Source organism: Lynx canadensis, chromosome C2 (assembly GCF_007474595.2).
Source record: "Lynx canadensis isolate LIC74 chromosome C2, mLynCan4.pri.v2, whole genome shotgun sequence".
Taxonomy (NCBI): Eukaryota; Metazoa; Chordata; class Mammalia; order Carnivora; family Felidae; genus Lynx; species Lynx canadensis.
The window spans coordinates 36,414,726-36,437,799 of record NC_044311.2 but is presented as its reverse complement, the minus strand read 5'-3'; positions in this window follow the sequence as shown (position 1 = coordinate 36,437,799).

Genomic DNA, 23,074 nt, shown 5'->3' with positions numbered 1-23,074 from the left:
AACATGGATGGAACTAGAGGGTATTATGCTAAGCGAAATGAGTCAGAGAAAGACAAATATCCTATGACTTCACTCATATGAGGACTATAAGACACAGAACAGATGAGCATAAGGAAAGGGAAGCAAAAACAATATAAAAACAGGGAGGGGGGCAAAACATAAGAGACTCTTAAATACAGAGAACAAAAAGAGGGTTGCTGGAGGGGTTGTAGGAGAGGGGATGGGTTAAATGGACAAAGGGCATTAAGGAGGACACTTGTTGGGATGAGCACTGGGTGTTATATGTAGGGGATGAATCACTTGATTCTACTCCTGAAATCACTATTGCACTATATGCTAACTAACTTGGATGTAAATTTTTTAAAAAGATGTTAACAAGTTAACAATAAATGAAGAGTATATGGGGGCGCTTGTCTGGCTCAGTCTGTGGAACATGTGACTCTTGGCCTTGGGGTTGTGAGTTTGAGCCCCATATTGAGTGTAGAGATTACTTAAAAAATAAAATCTTAAAAGAAAAAAGAATATATGGAAGCTAATTGCAATATTCTTGCAACTTCTGGTGGGCTTGACATTTTTTCAAAATAAAAAGTTTAATTTAAAAATCATCTTACAATAGTGCTAGAACTTTCAAGCAAACACAGATGCACGATCCCTTATCTGAAATGCAAAAGCTCTGAAAACAGTTTTTTCATAACTCCTGTGGCTTCAAAGCCCTACCTGAACTGTCATGAGGCTCTTCACAGGGTCTATTTACTCCTTGCTGTGACTGCTCCTCAGTGTCCCTTCACTGTTTCTCCTGGTGGAGGGTTCATGGGCTAACTAAGGCTCCAGGCTAACTAAGTCCTGGGAGGCAAACCATGGGGATGGGGCGCTGCCCTTCGAGGGCCCAGAGACAATGGGGCCAATGCCTGAGGTGCCTTGAGATCAGCAGAACCCAAGCTGGGCCTGAATGCAGGGAGACAGCAGCCAGAGCAGAGATGGGTTTTGGCAGGAGGTAGAGGAGAAGAGAAGGTCCATGAGGAGAAGACATCCAAGGTGGGAGAAGTGTGGGGAATACTTGGAGACCGGACAGCATAGTGGGTTTGAGAAACCCAAGTCAATCAGTCTGATGGGAGGAATGGTGGAGGTCAGAGGGAAACAAGGTCAGGTCATGAGGGGGGCTTCTTAGCACAAAATGACCATAGAAAGGAAGTGATTTTAGGGGCACCTGGGTGGCTCAGTTGGTTAAGCATTGACTTCGGCTCAGGTCATGATCTCACAGTTCATGAGTTCCAGTCCTGCATCGGGCTCTGTGCTGACAGCTCAGAGCCTGGAGCCTGCATCTGATTCTCTCTCTCTCTGTCTCTCTCTCTCCCTCTCCCTCTCTGCTCCTCCCCTGCTCACACTCTGTCTCTCTCTCTCAAAAATAAATAAACATTACAAAAAAAGAAAAGAAAGGAAACGATTTTGATCCTGAAGTTCCTGAGGAGCCCCCAAGAGGGATTTTTATTACAGAATATTTAATAGAGAACAAACACACTTTCAAATATATGTTGTCAGCAGCTTTTCAAATGGCTGTCAGTGACTCTTGCCTCCTGAGGTTCACAGTCGGGTGTAATCCCCCTCCCAGCGTGGCTGGTGTGTGATGTGCTTCACAGGTAGAGAATACAGCAATGAAGAGAGCACGGCAAAAATAATGGGCTGTCACTGCTGACATTAGGTTATAAAGGCTGGCTTCCTTCTCGCTTACCTCTTTTGCTTCGGCTCACTCTGATGAGGCCGGCTGCCACGCTGTGAGCTGCCCTAGGGAGAGACCTACGTGTCAAGGAACCAAGGGTGGCCTTTGGCCAAGAGCTGTCAAGGTTCTGAGGCCCTCCGTCCAACAACCGGTGAGAAACTGAATCTTGCCAACAATCACATGAGTGAGCCTGGAAGCAGATATTTCCCTGTGGAGCCGTAAGTTGATTGCAGCCCCAGCTGACAACTTGCGGCCTCTGAGAGTCCCTGAGACGGAGGACTGGGATGCGCACAAACGCTGTGTGTCGCTTTACGTTGTTAAGCTTTGCGGTAATTTGTTATGCAGTGAGAGATAAGAAAAAATTTTAAAAATCGTCTGGCCTGCCAGCTGCTTGAAGAAGCATTGGTTCCTTCAAAGCCTCCTGTGTGCCTTCTTCCCACCCCACCCTACCCCTTTCTCCTGCCAGAGGTGACCACCACCCAGAATTGTTATCATTACACTGCTTTAAAAAAAAAACATTTTAACACATGTATGTTTGCCTAAGCAGATTTTGTTACTTTACAGGTTTGTGAACTTCATACAAACAGAATTGCACTCTACGTATGCTTCTGTGATTTGCTTCTCTGATTGAAAATTAAGTTCCTGGGGCACCTGGGTGGCTCAGTTGGCTAAGCCTCTGACTTCAGCTCAGGTCACGATCTCCTGGTCTGTGAGTTTGAGCCCCACGTCGGGTTCTGTGCCGACAGCTCAGAGCCTGGAGCCTGCTTCGGATTCTGTGTCTCCCTCTCTCTCTGCCCTTCCCCTGCTTCTCTCTGTCTCTCTGTCTCCCTCAAAAATAAATAAACATTTTTTAAAAATGTTTTAAGAAAATTAAGTTCCTGAGATTGAGCCATGTTGATCACGTGGTTCATTCATTTTCACTGACGTGTATTTCTCTGTTGTCCTGTCCTTGGACGCTTAGAATGTTTTCAGTGTTTTGCTATTGCAACCAGGCTCCTTATGAACATTCTTGTGCATCACTCTTGGAACATATGAGCCAGGGTTTCTCTGGGGTATACACCTAGGAATGGACATTCCAGCTTATAATGGTATAAACATCTTCAACTATCTAATAGAATGCAATCTTTTTCCCCAAAGTGATGATACCACATTACAGCCCCAGCTGGAGTGCCTAAGAATTCCTTTGTTTTACATCTATTTGAGATTGTCTGATGTACTCATTTTTGCCTTTTGGATGGTTGTAAAATGACATCTCATAATTTTAATTTGCAGTTTCCTGATTATTACTAAAATGAACATTTTTTCACATACTTCATTGAATGTTAGGTTTTATTCTCCTGTGAACTGCTTATTTACAGCTTTTGCCCAGGTTTTTATTGGGTTGTCTTTCACTAATCAACACACACGAGTTCTTTATATATTCTGATACTACACCTTGTCAGTTATACGTGTTGCAAGTTTATTCTTTGAATTTTTGGAGGATCTTTTCATTCTTTTTGACATATTTTGAGGAAAAGAAGTTGAAAAGTTTAAGGTAGTCTAATTTATCAATCATATCCTGTATGACGTGCACTATTAATGTCTTGCTTAAGAAAACATTTTACTCAGGGCGCCTGGGTGGTTCAGTTGGTTAAGCGTCCGACTTTGGTTCAGGTCATGATCTCACCGTTCCTGAGTTTGAGCCCCACGTCGGGCTCTGTGCGGACAGCTCAGAGCCTGGAGCCTGTTTCAGATTCTGTGTCTCCCTCTCTCTCTGCCCCTCCCCAACCCGTCCTCTGTCTCTCTTTCAAAAATAAATAAACATTAAAAAAAAAGAAAACATTGTACTCCCACTAGCTTGTAAAAACTTTATCTTCCATTTTCTTCTTTTTTTAATTTTCTTTAATGTTTATTTATTTTTGAGTGAGAGAGAGAGACAGAGCATGAGCGGGGGAGGGGCAGAGAGAGAGGGAGACACAGAATTGGAAGCAGGCTCCAGGCTCGGAGCTGTCAGCACAGAGCCCGACGCGGGACTCGAATTCACGAACCGTGAGATCATGACCTGAGCCGAAGTCGCACACTCAACGGAGTGAGCCACCCAGGCGCCCCTCTTGCATTTTCTTCTTAATGCTTTAAAAGTTTGGCCTCTCACATTTAAGTCTACTCCCTCTGAAATGGATTCTTTTCGGATGGTATAAGGTATCCATTAATTGGATAAGAATATCCAGTTTCATAATTTTTCAAATGAACAACCTTGAACAAGTAGTGTGTTGAGTGGTCCATCCACCGCTCTGCAGTGCGGTCTCTGACACAATCAAGTTTGTATGTAGGTGTGGTCTGTGGGCTCCACCTCCATTGTTCGGATTATATATTCCTGTATCAATAACATATGTCTTAATTACTCGAACTTAACAATAATGTCAGTGTATCCTTCTTTAGAAGGGTCAGGCTTGTTCTGGTCCTTTGTTTTACCATATACATTTTGCAATTATTTAAAATTTTTTTTTAACGTTTATTTATTTTTGAGACAGAGAGAGACAGAGCATGAACGGGGGAGGGTCAGAGAGAGGGAGACGCAGAATCCGAAACAGGCTCCAGGCTCTGAGCCGTCAGCACAGAGCCCGACGCGGGGCTTGAATTCACAGACGCGAGATCATGACCTGAGCCGAAGTCGGACGCTTAACCGACTGAGCCACCCAGGTGCCCCACATTTTGCAATTATTCTAATTAAATTCGAAGAAAAATGCTGTTGAGATTAAAATTGTACCGAATCCATAGTCTATTGGAGGCAGCTGGTGATATTCTACCACTAAGTTTTCCTACCCATGCCATGTCGTATCTCTCCAATTGTTTGGGACTTCTTTTAACGGTTTTCCAAAAGAGTTTGGTCATTTTATCCATATTTTCTGAGCTCCAGGTTCAATACCTTTATTTCTCGCTGTTGCTATCATAAATGGTATTATTGAAAATTTATATTTCTTGTTGCTACCATGAAACACAATTATTGCTATATATCCAGCAACATTAGTAAACATACATTAACTAATAACTTACCTATAGATTTTTCTGAGTTTTCCATGTAAGCAATCATAATAGCTCATTCACTTTCTTTTCTAATCATGTTTGGATAGGATCTTAAGTACAATCTTATATAAAAGTGGTAATAGCAGGCATTCTTGGCTTATTTTTGGAAGAATTACCATAATACTTATAAATGTGATATTCACTATAGGTTTAATGAAGGTATTTTTTTGTTTTATCAGATTAAAAAACTCTCCTTCTGGGGTGCCTGGCTGGCTCAGTCAGTAGAACATGTGACTCTTAATCTCCAGGTTGTGAGTTCGAGCCCCATGTTGAGTGTAGAGATTACTTAAAACAAAACAAAACAAACAAAAACTTCTCCTTTTCCTAGCTTACTAAGAGTTTTATCATGAATGAATATTGGATTTCACTGAATGGTTTTTCATACCTGTGATGATCATATGGTTTTCCTTCACTAATCTGATATGGTAAAATTAATAAATTACTTTATGTTAAACTAACCTGGTGTTGTTGAAATTAATACAGCTGGGTCACAATTTACTGTCTTTTTAAAATTTTTTTAATGTTTATTTATTTGTTTATTTATTTATTTATTTATTTATTTTATTTTTGAGAGAGAGAGAGACAGAGCATGAGCAGGGGAAGAACAGAGAGAGAGAGAGAGAGAGACAGAATCTGAAGCAGGCTCCAGGCTCTGTGCTGTCAGCCTGACTTGGGTGGCTGAGTCGGTTAACTGTCCAACTTCGGCTCCGGTCATAATCTCACAGTTTGTGAGTTTGAGTCCCATGTCAGGCTTCAGATTCTGTGTCTCCCTTTCTCTCTCTCCTCCTCCCTTGTTAGCACTCTGTCTGTTTTTCTCTCTTTCTCAAAAATAAATAAATATTTAAAAAAAATTTTTTAAGTAAAACTGCTTTCTTTTCCTGGAAAAATACATGTAAACTTGAAGTTATCTATTCTGTAAGTTATTGATAAGATTTGATGATTAGAACCTTTTAGGATTTGTCCATACTGTGAAAAAAATTTTTAACTTTTAACCATAGATTAAATTTCTCTTCATAAGTCAGTCTTTAAAAATTTTTTTAAATGTTTATTTATTTTTGAGAGAGACAGAGCGCAAGTGAGGGAGGAGCAGAGAGAGGGAGACACAGAATCTGAAGCAGTCTCCAGCTCTGAGCTGTCGGCCCAGAGCCTGACATGGGGCTTGAACCCACGAACCACAAGATCATGACCCAAGCCGAAATCAAGAGTTGGACGTTCAACCAACTGAGCCACCCAGGTGCCCCTATTAAGTCAGCTTTGATAACTTTGGTAAGTGGTTTTTATTAAAAATTTGTTCATTTCATTTGATTTGCAACTTCATTCACGTAACATTTTCATAACCATACAGTTAAGAATTACATCTGTCTGTAACTGAAATGCAAAACCTAGTGGCTTAAGCAGGTTTTGTTTTCCTCGTGTAATGGTAAGATCAAAGGCTGGTTATCCAGAGTGGCTATATGGTTCCACAATGTCGGCTGGGACTTAGATTCCTTCGTTTTTCTGCTTAGTCACATACCGTATGCTTATAACTGGCTTGTCACTGGTTGGTTGTCCTCAAGCATGATGACTACATTCCAGGTAGGATGAAGTGAAAAGGTAAGGGAACAAGACATGGTCTGCATGGAGACCGACACCTGGCACAAGGTTTCCACTGCACTGTAAAAACTGTGGAAGTGAGTGCACTATGCCTTTGAAAAACACGGAGGAGCCGGTAACCACGAAGATGTGGAATTGGGTGGCTATCGCTAAATTCTATTGCAGCTCTAGAAAAGACAATTAGTAAAAAGCTAAGAGTGATTCACATGCAACTGAAAGCCAGTTACGAAAGCCAGAGGGTTTCCTTGGCGGGACACAGAGAAGGACTCATCTCTGCAGTGGGGCAGCAGAGAGAGCTGAGGCCCAGGCCCAGGGCTTGATCATCGGAGCCGTCCTGCTCCCGAGAAGATTGAATTCCCAACCAAGGAAGGTCTGTTATACCCAGGGCAGGGCTGTGTTTGGGAAAGAATACTTTGACACTTGTGTCTCGGGTTCTCTGGGTTGATGCCCCTGAGAATGGGCCCCTACTTGTCAAGGCTCCTCTAGCTACTGCTGCCACCAAGTGCCCAGACTTCCAGTAACAGAGACCAATGCTGAGTGCCCAACTTGGCAGCATTCCTTGAGAGGACCAAGCAACCGCCAAGTGGAAAGTTGAATCGAGTTGCTGTCTCGTGTTTGGGAAGAGCCAGCAATCGGTTCTGACAGGACTAGACACGTATTTCAGGGGTGAGTCTGCCTGTAAGCCTCACAAGCACCACCGTCCGAGAACTACAGAGAGTTTGATCAGCTGGCACATCACGCCAGACCAGGGGCCCCACTTTTCAGTGAGGGAGTGTGGGAGTGGGTCCGTGATCACCAGCTTTCCTGGTTGTCTCATGCGCCGAACCACCCAAAAGCTTCAAGCCTGAGCATTGCCATGGCCTGTTGACGTCACAGCTGAAGCTATAGTCCACAGGTAATATTTTATTTGAATACCATCCATCCTCATGGGTCCAAAGGGGGTGATCTCACGTCATATCACTCACAGCTGGTGAATCTCATCTTTTCACGACTCGGGGCTCTGAAAATTTAGAGGTCCTGGTCCCCAAAGGGAGGAACACGTCTGTCAGCATAGACAGCAAGAGTCCATTTGAACTGTAAGCTGCATCTGCTACCCGGGCACTTCAAGATCTTTGTGTCCAGGGACCACGAGGCGAAAAAGAGGAGTCGCCATTTTTGGTGGGAATTTTGTCAAGGGATATTGACCCTGATTATCATTAGGAGAAACTTAGGGTTTCTGTTGCATGATGAAAGCAGCAAAGAATATGAGGAGGACCCAGATCTACTCGGGTGCCTCTTGGCTCTCCCTTACTCAGTTTTGATGGTAACTGGACAAGTGCAGCAAACCTGTCCTGAAAGGGCACAGTCACCACAGAACCCAGACCCTTCAGAGAGGAGAGTCTGGTTCATGTCACCATATAAGCCACTGAGACCAACGTAACTTTGACTTGAGAGGGAGGCAAATCTAGAATGGAGAGCAGAACAGAGGAACGATGAGTATTAGTTGCCGCTCCAATACCATCTGCAGTGCTGGGGGCTGTAATTCATCTCACTAACCTTCCTCTTCCCCAGGAAGAGCAGTCTGGCACTCTAGAGCTGCTTTCAGAACATAGGGGAAGAAAGGGATCTGAGCGTGTAAACTGCAGTGGACGGAGAGATGCATCACACATTGCAAGGAATTCATTCATGTCATCTAAGTTGTTGCATTTATGGGCATTATGTTTTTTATATGTTCTTATCCTTTCAGTACTGTGGTATTGTAGGATAACTCTGCTGTATTTCTAGTATCACTTACTTGTGTCTTATTCTTTTTTATAGTCTAGCTAGAATTTTTGAATCTTACTGATTTTTAAAAAAATTTTTTTTAATGTTTATTTATTATTTTTGAGAGAGAGAGAGACAGAGCATGAACAGGGGAGGGTGAGAGAGAGAGGGAGACACAGAATCTGAAGCAGGCTCCAGGCTCTGAGCTGTCAGCGCAGAGCCTGACGCGGGGCTTGAACTCATGGACTGTGAGATCATGACCTGAGCCGAAGTCAGATGCTTAACCGACTGAGCCACCCAGGCGCCCCCTGATTTTTTTTTAAACAGCTTTTGGGGGCACCTGGGTGGCTTACTCAGTTGAGCGTTCAGCTCTTGATTTCGGCTCAGGTCACGATCTCACAGTTCGTGAGATCAAGCCCTGCATGGAGCTCTGTGCCAACAAGTTGGAGCCTGCTTGGGATTCTCTCCTCCCTCTCTCTCTGCCCCTCCCCTGCTCCTGCTCTCTCTCCCTCTTTCTCAAAATAAATAAATAAACATTTTTTAAAAATTTAAAAAAAACCCCAGCTTTTAGTGTCACGGATGTTTCTCATTTTTTACCACCATTTCTTAATATCCTTGCCAAAACTGCATAACCTGATTAAATGTGAAGAAACATCAGATAAGCTCAAACTGACAGTTTACAAAATAACCGGCCAGGGCTTTTCAACAGTGTCAAGGTCATGAATAACAAAGAAATACTAAAGAACCATCAAATCTAGAGGCAACAAAGGAGACATGATAACTAAATGCAGTGTGGCATCCTAGATTAAATTCTGGGCCAGAGAAATAACATTAGTGAGACAATTGCTGAAATTTGAGTAGGGTCTATAAATTTGTAAGTAATGTTGTTTCAATGTTAACTTCCAAGTTTTGATAATTGTATATAATATGTTATCTTGTGGGAAAGGTAGATGAAAGTATATGGGAACTCTTTGTTCTCTTTTTGCAACTTTTTTGTAAGTATAATATTATTTTAAAATCAAAAGGTTTTAAAAAATAAAAACAGCACAGGGGTGCTTGGGTGGCTCAGTTGGTTGAGCATCCGACTTTGGCTCAGGTCATGATCTCACGGTTTGTGGGTTTGAGTCCTGCATTGGGCTCTGTGCTGACAGTGCAGAGCCTGGAGCCTACTTTGAGCTCTGTGTCTCCATCTCTCTCTCTGCCCCTCCCCGGCTCATGCTCTGTCTCTCAAAAATGAATAAACATTAACAAAAAATAATTTTTTTAAAGTAAAAGCAGCACACAGTTGAATTTTACATTGCTATCCAGTCTGACAATCTCTGTCTTTTAATCAATTGTTCAGACCACTTATATTTAATGTACTTATCGATATAGTAATGTTCATCTCTACCATCTTGCTATTTGCTTTCTATTCATCTCATTTGTTCTATGTTTTTCCAAAACCCTTCTTCTCCTAGCTTCTTTTCAACTGAGCATACTTTAGTATTCCCTTTGTCTCCACTACTGACTCATTGACTATACCTTTTTGTTTTATTTATTTTTAGCTGCTCTAGGATTTATGGTATTTTAAAGTATCACTATTAGTCTTCTTAAAGAACCTGTTTTTGGCTTTGTTGATTTTCTATTGTATTTTTAGATTTTAGTTCATCAAGTCCTGCTCTTAATTATTGTATTCTTTTTAGGTTATTTGGGTTTATTCTACTTTATTTTTCTAATTCATTGCAAAGGATGTGGTCACAGAGTTCTTCACACAAATGCTTCCTTTTCATTCTGGGCCAACAGCTACTCTATATTTCCCAGCCTTCCTGTCAGATAAGTGTGATCACATGACTGGGTTCTAGCCAGTGAAATGTGGACAGAAGTTATATACCCATCCATGCTCACTGTTCTTTCCCATTAACTTAGATATAGATAATCCAAAGTTCAGTGGGGCTCAGAGTATAATCTCTGAACCAACAAAAGCAGCATGTTAGAAATGCAAATTCTTAGACTACAGACTTAGGTGAGACCTACAGAATAAAATTCCAGGGGGTAATACCAAGCAATCAGTGTTTTAACAAGCTCTCTAGGGGCGCCTGGGTGGCGCAGTCGGTTAAGTGTCCGACTTCAGCCAGGTCACGATCTCGCGGTCCGTGAGTTTGAGCCCCGCGTCAGGCTCTGGGCTGATGGCTCAGAGCCTGGAGCCTGTTTCCGATTCTGTGTCTCCCTCTCTCTCTGCCCCTCCCCCGTTCATGCTCTGTCTCTCTCTGTCCCAAAAATAAATAAACGTTGAAAAAAAAAATTAAAAAAAAAAAAAAAAAGCTCTCTAGAATTTCAAGCTGAAATGAAAGGGCACTAATCAGTAATATGAAAACATATGAAAATATGCAATACCTACAAGACTAAGTATAGAGTCAAATTTGGCCTATTTGGCATATCCTAATACTGTAATATGATAGTGTTAACCACTTAATTCTAGTATCAAGGTTAAAGGACAAGAATATAACAATAAAAAACATAATAGACTCTTAAATATAGAGAACCAACAGAGGGTTGCTGGAGGGGTTGTGGGAGAGGGGATGGTGGAAATGGGTAAGGGGCATTAAGGAATCTACTCCTGAAATCATTGTTGCACTATATGCTAACTAACTTGGATATAAATTTAAAAAAATAAATTAAATAAAAATAAAATAAATTTAAAAATGAACAATAACAATAGCTACAATAATTTGTTAATGAATACACACTATGAAAAGAGGTAAATTGTGACCTCAAAAACATAAAAGATGGGTGAGTAAAAGGGTTAAGTTTTTGTATGCAGTCAAATTTAATCATTAACAGTGTAAAGTAGACTCCTATCTATAAGATGTTTTATATAAGCCTCATGGTAACCACAAAGCAAAAATATACAGTAGATTCACAAAAGGTAAAGCAGGAAATCAAAGCAAGCCAGGAATGAAATCATCAATCCACAGAGGAAAGCAGAAAAAGAAAGAAAGAAGAGAGGGCACAACAAACAGCCAGAAAACAGTTAATTAGATGACATTAATAGTCCTTACCTATCAGTAATTACCCTAAACGTAAAAATTAAATATCTGAAAAAGAAGTAAACAATCCCATAGTACCATCAAAAACAATAGAATACTTAGGAATAAGCTTAACCAAGGAGGTGAAAGATCTGTATGCTGAAAATTATGAAAGAAAATGAAGATTACACAAATGGAAAAATATCCTGTGTTCATGGATCACAAGAATTAATACTGTTAGAATGTCCATAGTACCCATCCATAGATTCAATGCACTCTCTCCCAAAATTCCAATGCTACCTTTATAGAAATAAAAAAAAAATCTTAGAATTCACACAGAACCACAAAAAAACCCCAAATAACCAAAGCAATCCTGAGAAAGAGGAACAAAGCTGAAGAAACCACACTTTCTCATTTCAAACACTTGTATTTCAAAGCTGTAGTAATTAAAACAGTATGATGTTGGCATAAAAACAGACACATAGACCAGTGGAATAGAATCAAGATCCCAGAAATAAACTCATGTATACATGGTCAACTAATAATCGACAAGGAGGCCAAGAATACCTAATGGGGGAAAGATTGTCTTAAACAAATTTTTTTTAAATGTTTTATTTATTTTTGAGACAGAGAGAGACAGAACATGAACGGGGAGGGTCAGAGAGAGAGGGAGACACAGAATCCGAAGCAGGCTCCAGGCTCTGAGCCGTCAGCACAGATCCCGACACAGGGCTCGAACTCACAGACCGTGAGATCATGACCTGAGCTGAAGTCGGATGCTTAACCAACTGAGCCACCCAGGCACCCCAAGATTGTCTTTTTAATAAATGGTGTTGAGAAGACTGGATATTCACATGCAAAAGAATGAAATTGGACTCCTATTTTCCACTACTCACAAAAATTAAGTCAAAATGGATTGAAAACTTAAATTTAAGACATGAAACTGTAACACTTCTAGAAGAAAAGATAGGGAAAAAGCTCCTTCACATTGATATTGGCAATAATTTTTTGGACGTGACACCAAGAGCAAAAATTAATAGGTGGAGCTACATCAAACTAAAAACCTTCTGCACAGCAAAAGAAACAATAAAGCAAAATGGAAAAGTAATCTGTGGAATAGGAGAAAATATTTGCAAGCCTATCTGGTAACGGGGTAATACCCAAAATACATAAGGAACTCATACAACCCAACAACAACAACAACAAAAAAACCAAATAATCGGATTAAAATGGGCAAATAAACTCAGTAGACATTTTTCTAAAGATGACATACAAATAGCCAACAGGCATATGAAAAGATGCTCAGCATCACTAATCATCAGGGAAATGTGAATCAAGACCACAATGAGATATCACCTCAAACCAGTTAGAATGGCTAGTATCAAAGAGATAAGAGATAACAAGTGTTGGTGAGGATATAGAGACAAGGGAATCTTTGCGCAGTGTTGTTGGGAAAGTAAATTGGTGCAGCCACTATCAAAAGAGCATGGTGGTTCCCCAAAAAATTACAAGTAGACCCAGCATCTGAGCCAGCAATCCCACTGTGGGGTATATATAAAAGGAAAGGAAATCACTGTCTTAATGAGACATCTGCACCCTGAAGTTCACTGCAGCATTATTCACAATAGCCAAGACTGGAAACAATGAATGAACAGATAAAGAAATTTTGTGTCTATATACACAATGGAATATTATTCAGCCATAGACAAGAAAGAAATCCTGCCTTTTGTGACAACATGCTAAGTGAAATAAGTCACACAGAGAAAGACAAATACTGCATGATATCATTTATATGTGGAGTCTAAAAAAATGTGAACTCAGGGGAGCCTGGATGGCTCAGTCGGTTAAACATCTGACTCTTGAATTCTGCTCAGGTCATGATCTCACAGTTTGTGAGTTCCCTGAGTCAGGCTCTGTGCTGAGGGTGAGGAGCCTGCTTGGGATTCATTCTCTCTCCTTTTCTCTCTCTCTGTCTCTCCCCAGCTCTCTCTCTCTCTTTCTCAAAATAAGTAAACTTAAAAAAAATCAAAAATCAAAAAGCTGAGCTTACAGAAATAGAGAACAGAGTGATAGTTACCAGGGGATGCAGGGAGGCAGAGGCAGAGGAGAAATGTTAGTCAAAGGATGCAAACTTCCAGTTATAAGATGACCAAGTTCTGGGGATCTAAAGGACAGCATGGTGACTATAGTTAACAATACTGTACATTTTAAATGCTCTAACCACATACACACAAAAATGGTAATTATGTGAGGGGATGGAGGTGTTAACTTCTTGTGGTCATCATTTCGCAATGCGTACGTGTATCCAGTCATCAGGTCGTATACTTCAAACTTAGACAATATTATATCTCAATAAAGCTGAGGCGGGGCAGGTGGAAGAAAATACTTTGGTAATGGTATGGGAAAAATACACCTAGTAGTTCTATTCTCTGATTTTTTTTCCCAAAATGATGGCATTTTCCCTACCTTTTCCTTACAGCTTATCTAAGATAGGTAACATGTATTTTTTTGTTTTAAACAATACCAGAAAAACACAACAAGCCTTCCATGTGATTTGGATACAGGCTGAGGTCTAACAACCACGGCCCTAGGCCACCTTGGAAGGCAAATGTTGAGAATGGTAGAGCCTCCATCAGCTGAGTCCCTGAAGAACTGTTAGAGAGGAACCAACCTGCTCCTCTAAGATCGTAAAGTGAGCAAGCTGTAAAATGTCTATCAGTTTCAGCCACTGTGCATCTGAGTCTCTCTAACTATGGTGCCCTAGCTAACCCTAACTAATACAAATGCGTACTTCATTAATTTTCAGCCTTTTTGTCTTTCTAATATATGGGCAGAAAAATTTAGATTTTTCTCTAAGGACTGTTTGATTTGCATTCATCAGTTTTGACATTTAGAACTTTGATTATTGTTCAGCTCAAAATATTTTGTCCGTGTGGTTGAGCAGACCTACAGTTTATTTGGAAGCATGTGTCTAAATTTCCAAATTTATGAAGTTCTTCAATTATTTATTTGTTGATTTCTAGTTTGATTGCATTGTGGTCAGAGAACATCCTCTGTATGATTTCAACACTTTGAAATCTGATGAGGTTGCTTGGGTCAATTTCTATAAATAGCGTGCATATTCTGCAGATGTTAAGTGCAGTGCTGTATGCGTTTCCATTGGGCCAAGGTTGTTAACCGTACCCTTGAAGTGTATATACTTACTTTTTTTTTTTTTTTATCAATTTTTGAGAGAAGTTTGTTAAAGATTCCCACAATTGTGGATTTGTCTGCTTCTTCCTGTGGTTCTTTCAATTTTGGATCTATATGAGGAAATTTTATCAGGCATATGAATATTTTAAATCATTGTATATTTGGTGAAACAAAACTTTTATTACCACACGATGATGATGTCACAACCTTCCTGAATTCTGGTAATGCTTTCTTGCATTAAAATCTGTTTTCTCTGGTAGTAATTTGGTTACATCTGTTTCCTTTGGGTAGTATTTTCAAGTCTTATCTTTATTCATTCTTTTACTTCCAACCTTAACATGTCCTTATGGTTTAACCATGTCTCTCACAAGTAACTTTTTGTTGTTTTTAAAAATCAGTCTGACAATCTTTAAACTGGAGTATTTGGTCCATTTTCACTAATATTAACCCCTGGGTTATTTGGATTTAAAGCCTATTATTTCTGGGGTGTCTGGCTGGCTCAGAATGCAACTCTTGATCCCGGGATTGGGAGTTCGAACCCCACATTAGGCATAGAGTTAACCTAAAAAAAAAAAAACCTATATAATTTCATGTGGTTTATCTCTCATTTCTGGCACTCCTTTTATTTATTTTATTTTTTAATTTATTTTTGAGAGAGAAAGAGAGAGAGAGAGAGAGAGAGAGAGAGAGAGAGAATGCACACAAGTGGGGGAGGGGCAGAGAGAGGGAGACACAGAACCTGAAGCAGGCTCCGGGCTCTGGGCTCCAAGCTATCAGCACAGAGCCCATCATTGGGCTTGAGCCCATGAACTGTGAGATCATGATCCGAGCTGAAGTTGGATGCTTAACCGACTGAGCCGTCCAGGAACCCCTCTGGCACTCTTTTTAAACTGATTTTTGAAAAGAATAATTTCATATGTTCCACTTTGGTATGGAAGTGGTACTATTTCCATTCTTTCATTGGTTATCCTCCATTTTACACCAGACACTTAACATTTATTTTTATTTTTTTAATGTTTATTTTTGAGAGAGAGAGAGAGAGAGAGAGAGAGAGAGAGAGAGAGAGAGAACATGAGCAGGGGAGAGGAAGAGAGAGGGAGACACAGAATCCAAAGCAGGCTCCAGGCTCTGAGCTGTCAGCACAGAGCCCAATGTGAGGCTCGAACCCACGAACCACGAGATCATGACCTGAGCTGAAGTCAGACACTTAACTGACTGAGTCACCCAGGCACCCCCATACTTAACATTTAAAATGAATTAAAATCTTCATCTTCCACCTGGGTCATGGGAAGCTCATAGAATACTTTAACTCCATTTATCCCCTTCCCTTCTTTCATAAAATCGTAATGTGCTATATTTTGGTCAAATTTTTAAAAATCCCATTATTATTATTGCCCACCTAACTTACTTTTTCATGTAGCATTTTTCCCTTGCCTCGTAGGCCTTCCATCCGTACTTCTGCCTGAAGTGCATCTTTTAGGATTTCCTTTGATGACCCACTGATGGCGCACTCCCAGTTTAAATTTTTCTGGAATTTCTTTATTCCATTCTCACGCCTTAAGGATTTCCTGGGTATAAAATTCTAGTTTGGCAGCACACTGGAAGAAATTGTTCCACTCTCTTCTACTATGCATGTGAAGTGAGTGGTGAGACTGGCTGTCACTGCTTTGACGGATCTGTCAGGGGTAAAATTCTGGCTGTTTTTATCCCCAAACCTCTGCTTTTGGTTATCTAGTTTCACGATACTGTGTGTAGATACGGGTTCCTTTTTATGTATTCTGTTTGGGAATACTTAGGATTTTCAATCCACGGAGGCGAGTTCTTCATCGGTTGTAGACAATCCTCAGCCTCCATCACTTGAGCTGACCCCTTTGATCCACTCTCTCCGCTTCCCTGGGACAGCAGTCCACCTGCCCGGGGCTTCCTGTGTGTCCCGCCTGCATCTCACCGTCTCCTCTGTATCTTCTGGTGACTCTTCGCAGCATTCTGCTCCATCTTTCAGTTAAACAACTTTTGTCAGCTTTGTCCAACTGTGCTTTCTACTTTAGTTTTCACTTCTAGGAGTTATATTTGGTTTTCAAATCTGCTCGACCATTTTTTAGCGTCCCATTCTCCTATTTTCAAGCACGCCTTATATTTTTAAAAATGTGCTCATTTGCATTTTACAATCCATATTTGGTAACTCTAGAATCTTTCTTTTTGGGAGTAGGCTGTTTTCGCTTTTAAGGGTTGTCACCAATGGTGTGGCTTCCTCGTGTGCTTTTGATTGACTGGGTACTGCTCACAGTCCTTGAAATTATTGATAGGCTTTCAACATGACCAGGGATGAGTGCTTTTTCCAGAAAAGAATGGTCTTTGCTTTTACCATGCACTTGGGATCCTGTGTGTCTGGAACCACCTTAGTTCATGACCTTAGGGTCTCCTCCCCACTCTAGCAATGCAAAGTTGGACTTTAATTCTGCTCGGGGGTATTTGGTCTCAGGGATCGGCTTTTTTTTTTTTTTTTTTTTTTTTTTTTTTTTTTTTACTTCTGTGTTCTGCTTCGCACCAAGGAAACTTTGTCTAGTCCCTTGTAGATGGAAGAATCCAAATATACTACCGGGGCCCCAACTTAAATGGGGAGGGTTCTATCAGACTCCTCAACTTAAGTGGGGCCTGGCCACGTATGCCTGTCTTACTTCTAGATCTTCAGTGGCTTGGAGTGCTCTTAACTTTCCAGGTTCTTCGCATGTCCTGGATTTGGGCCTGCTCATTCTTCATTATTATGTTCACTCTCAGATGTTAAGATTTTTGTAATATATTTTTCCAGCCTTTTAATTGCACTCATTAGGTGCACTGGCCCTAAAACCTAGCCCACTGCAGGTAGCAGAAATAAAAACCTTCACTTTGCTTTGATGTTCTTCTTATCACTACATTTAGAGGCATGTTTTAATCCAAATTAGGATGCATTGGGATTCATGGAGCCATGGATTCATTTATCAACTCTCGGAAGGTTCCAATTATTTTTAAAGTATTGCCTCCTCTCTATTCTCATTTACTGAATATAATGACGTTATTTTAGACATTCTCATTCCATGCATTATCTCCTAACAGATCTTTCATAGCCCTCTTTATGTTTCTGGTCTTCTAGATAACTTAGATCTTCAAGTTTAAATCACTTCAGTTACCTCTATTTTTTACTTACCCATTGAGTTCTTGATTTCAGGGCCTATAGTTTTCATTTTTACGGTTAACTATTAAAGTCTGTTTATTCCTTATTTCATATTGTATGCTTGTCTCTGTAATTACAGCTACTACCTACTCTGCACCTTGCCTCTAAGTCCTTGATGGTGTGAATCTGTTGCTTCTGTAATCACTCCCAGTGGCAAGTCTTATGTGTTTGGTAATAATTAAGCAATGCTCTGGGAATCTGTATGCCTAGCTTTCCAAGATTCTGCTTCTACTGGTACCCAGGGGAGTACCCCCCCTTCCCATCCTGGAAGCACCACAGCCTGCTGACTCCTTTGGGCCTGGACCCCAGATATAATTGCTCCTGGAGATCAAAGCCCCAGTACCAGTCTCCACCCTGATGAATCCAAATTTAGTTCTAATTGTTTGGCTTGGGGCTTGGGATGGGGAAGGCAAAGGGAAAAGTCCTTGAGGAACCCTTCTATTTTTTGTGAGCAATGCCTCAAAAAGCATGTTGAGATCTAAGTGTCATGGAGGTACGTAGCTCAGAGGTCCTGCTTACTTGATACCAAAATCAGACACTTTTAAAACCTCCATTTTACTTCTTAAAACATTAAGCACCCTTATTTTATGAACTGTATTTTGGTAATTCCGTTACCTCAAGTCTTCATGGGTTTCATTCTGTAGCATTCAGTCAAATTAACTTTTCCTTAAGCATTTTACTTTGATTAAATTCTTTAAAAGCATGTTTAAAGTGAACAAATCTTAAATTTACAGCTAACATATCTTCACAGTACGTACAAACCTGTTTAACTCTACCCAGATGAACAGGTAGGATTTTTCCATTTCTCCAGTAAGTTCCACCAGGCCCCTTGTTAAGTCAACAGTTCTCTACTGCCATGTCCGCCAATTTGACTTCTATCATGCGGACTACTCTTGCCTGCTAACCTTCATATAAATGGAATACATTTATGTATGTATTCCATATACATATGTATGTCTGTGCCAGACTTCTTTCATCTAACATGTTTTTGATACACATTCATGTTACTGGATGTAGCAGTAATTCCTACTTTGGTTTTTGTTTCACAATTATTCCACTGCACGAATTTACAATTGACTTTCCCTTGATGTCCACATTGAGAAATAAAACAGCTATGAACACTTGTACAGATTTTCATTTCTCTTGGAAACTCCCTTCTCCCTTTCCCAACAGTAATAATTCTGGATTATAGAGTAGCAATAAAGTTTCTTAAAAACTGCATCTTTCCAGGGCTGCCTGGGTGGCTCAGTTAAGTGTCTGACTTCGGCTCAGGTCATGATTTCACGGTTTGAGCCTCACCATCAGTACAGAGCCTACTTTGGATCCTCTGTCCCCCCGTCACTTCCCTGCTCTCAAAAAAATAAACATTGAGAAAAAAACACTTTCATCTTTCCAAAGTAGCTATACCATTTTACATTCTTAACAGCAATGTAGCAGTTCGTTTCTCCATTTTTGGTGTTGTTTCTACTTGTTCCTGTACTGGGTATATTGTAGTGTTATCTCCTTTGTGGTTCTAATTTGTTTTACTAACCATGTTAAACATCTTTACATAGGTTTATTTTTTAAAAAAATGTTTAGGTTATATGTGTTTATGAGTATATCCTGTCTATTGTAAATATTTTCTTGTAGTCTGGGGCTGCATTTTTACCATTGTTGTTGTTTTTGTTTTAAACTTTGAGGGTTTAATGGTTAGTGCTTTTTGTGGACTCTAACTGCCCCCCCCCCCCCCGCCAAGGTTGCAAAGATACTTCATTTTTTTTCAAGGTTTGCAATGTTAATTTTTGCCTTTAGACCCACAGCCACCTTTTATGCATGGTGAGGTAATGGCTCTTTTCATACTAATATCCAGTTGGTCTAGCACACTTATGGGGGGTGGCGGTGAGAAACAACAAATATACGCATATAAAACAGGAAAATTTGGATCAAATAACCTAAGCCACGAAAACACCGTACAGTAAGTTCATACAATGGAGATCAATCTTACTGGATAACCTTGAAAGGGAAGATTCAGAAACAGCGACTGAAAGTGGGCCTTTATCCTTGATGGAAGACTCCAGGAATTGAGCTTTGGAAGTGTGGGGGACTGAGACACAGAAAACAGGTGTCTAGCACTAAATTTCACTGAGCTGGATGTGATAAGCTCCTCTGAATGAGACTAGGTTTAGAATCCTAGATCTACCACTAGTTTCAAAATCTCAAGACAGTTACTTTTTGTTATCAGTTCCCAAGAGGGAATCAGAAAGTGGGTTATTTCTCCTGATGGGCTACTAGAACACCTTGATCTTTGTTTCAACAAGAAATGCCCCTCCCCAAATCAGCCTGTCAAATTGCTATTGTTCCAACGTTTGGTTTCAATACTGTTTTCTCCAGGCAACCTTTCCAGATCTTTCTAAAAGAATTAATTGCCATAACACTTCCAGCGAACACAGGACATACCCTAACACCCAATGAACCTAGTGTCTGACTTGTTGTTGTTACACAAATGCTTTGGGGAAAAAAAAAATCCAATGGTTCTCAGTAGCCTCAGGATGTAATCTATGTAGATCAGCTTGAAGAACAGTAAACTGTAAATAGTAGCTCTATTTCTTATTATCCCCCAGTAGGTTTCATTCTGAGCCAATCCCCGTAGGTCTTTCCTCTAAATGAAGGGTTTTTGTTTTGCTAATCACCTCTGTGTCGTCCCAAATGCTACTGAAGACTCTAGTGTAGTAAATAAACATAGAACTAAAACTCAGAACACCACCAAGTAAAAAAAAAAACCCATTGTGACTGATTTCCCCCTAATTATCACTTGGGTATTCACCCAATCTCTAGGCTGTTGGAAAACTTCATGAAATCACTGTATAAAGAGCACACTCTATGAACTTAAAATTACTGAATTGATTCCACATATTAAGATAGTCAGCTGGTTTGTGCAATGCAAGAAAATCAGGAAAATAAAGGAAACCATTTAACTACATCTTGCTTTCTTGCCTGAGTTTATCGGTTGTATGAAGGTCATACCTGAACCTCAAGAAATCACACACTCACAAATTCCTTCCTCTACCACAACTCCTGCTATTCACTAATAAATGAATAAATAAATGAATAAATAAAACCTGGGACACTATTAAAATATGCTGGTCATACCAACCTCAAGTATTATTTTCCCAATGTCTTCACCTCATCCACTATTTCAGTCTTCAGTGGAAAGCAATCAAAAGGTTTGAGTTTTATGTTTGAGGAAAGGAACACAACAAATTTGTCCGATTTCCTTCCTCACTTACAAAACTAGGTGATGTTTGATGGTTGCTATTAATTCGTGAAAACTTAAACAAATGGACAAAATGTAAAATGGGTAGTTACTATTAACATTTATATCTGTGTCACGTGCTGCAACTTGTCATACATGGATTCATTTGGTTATTATAACAAGTTTCCAGCTTTTTAATTTTTTCTTAGCTTTCTGAAAGGCTGAAACCAAAACTAACAAAAATTCATGATGTTAAAAAAAATCATTATAACCCAAGGAGTTATCAATCAAATAACTTCGTCGGTCTCCAACTTCTCAGATATATTTTGCAAACTGGATGTTTTGATACATAAAAAAGTATGGTACCTAAAGATCAATAAACCTGTGGAAAATATGGCAGAACAGAAATACCTTACTGAATTACAAGGGAATTCGATTATTTGACCTTTTGTTTCCTCTAGAGACATCACTATACGTCTAGCAGACAGGGGCCTAACACCTTGAAAATGGCAATGCACTTTTGTTCTTCACATAATCCTAAGAAAGTATAACATTCTCACCATAATATTAGAATACATTATAGGAAAAAAACCCCATATTTTCATAAGGATGTTTTAATTTTTTAATTTAACAATTCAAATAAAATTCAGCTAGTTAACATAAATAGAATAAATGCACATAATTTACAGCCATGTACACAAAATGCAAGAATAACAAACCTCACGTAAACGGTCAAAAGATACCAACTCCTTTGAAGCTGATTATTTAGCTATGACTAATAGATCATAATTGTTCACATATGAGGGGTACACATTCAAATGTTTTTTAACGTAAAAACTGAAACCAGAATTTTCAGTTTCTAAAAGGGATAGCCTAAAAAGCAGTGTTTAGATTAACAAGAAGTTTAAGGGGATGATGGAGAAGAGACTTGAATGGGCAGAATGCACACTGTATTAAACACCTTCATATAATTAAAACTCCTTCTAATTTAATTCATTTAGAAATACCTTTATTCTTAGGAATGTTAAAGTCATGATCAGTAGACAGAAAGGCTCATCTATTATATTTATTAAGCCAAAAGGGGTCCCTACAGTACTAAAGTCCTGGCAGAAGAGCATGTAAACAACAAAAGATAGGCATGAACAATGCTGAAGAGTAAGGGGATAGAATGATTTCTAGCACTTACATCCTTCAAGTTCAAATTGGTATTTTAGTGATTTCAAACAATCTAAAAATGCTGACATGTTTATACTCCAGTAAAAGAGTAAACACTCATCATTTTTAACAACCTGGTCCTAATACAATAATGCTACTCCGCAACGGGCATTAGGTTTTAGGAGACAAAAGCTTGGATGAATTAATCTAACAATATTCTATCCTAGTTTCAAAGTTATAAATAAATTACTTGTGGGCCCAATCTAGGAAGGCTGGTTCCACAAAGTTACATATGTAATGAAAATTAAGACAAAGCTTTGGTGATACAGTATTTGTTTTTTCCTCGATTTAAAAGCACTGTATTATACCCCAGTCACAGGGTTGGTAGTTCTCAGATTTGGACTTTGAGATTTAGCAACCTGTCTAGTGCTACAGGTACCAAAGTTCTATCTGCTGCTCTATGAGCATATCTTTCAGTATCTACTTCTTTAACGTAAGTTCAATTCAATTTTCTGAGAAGACTGCATAATAAAAGTACAGACCAGTCTGAAGAGTGTTGCCTATCTCTATGCTAGAAATAAAATTCATCTGATAGAAAATAGATGAAAACAGTTAAAAAAAAAAAAACCAATCCTTTAAGTATGCATTTTTTTAAACATTTGCATCAATTAAAAAATCTCCAAAGAAATGTTTCAGAGACAAAATTTATACACAACTTTTATATATAGTCTTTTTTTTTAAATTATCTCTATCACACATAAAGTAAACTATGGTAGATTGTGCTTTGGGAAAAAAAAAAAAAAAAAAGCTTCATTGCTCCTTTCCAGTTGTTGTACAAAGAAACAAAGTCTAAGACTCTAAGATCTGGGGCGCCTGGGTGGCTCAGTCGGTTGAGCGTCCGACTTTGGCTCAGGTCATGATCTCACGGTTCGTGGGTTCGAGCCCCGTGTTGGGCTCTGTGCTGACAGCTGGGAGCCTGGAGCCTGCCTCAGATTCTGTGTCTTCCTCTCTCTCTGCTCCTCCTCTGCTCACACTCTGTAAATCTCTCTCTCAAAAAAATAAAAACATTAAAAAAAAAAAAGAGTAAAAAAGACTCTAACATCTTGTCTTCCAGTACATAGAGAATACTCTATAGCAGAATATAATGCACTAAAGGTCAACAT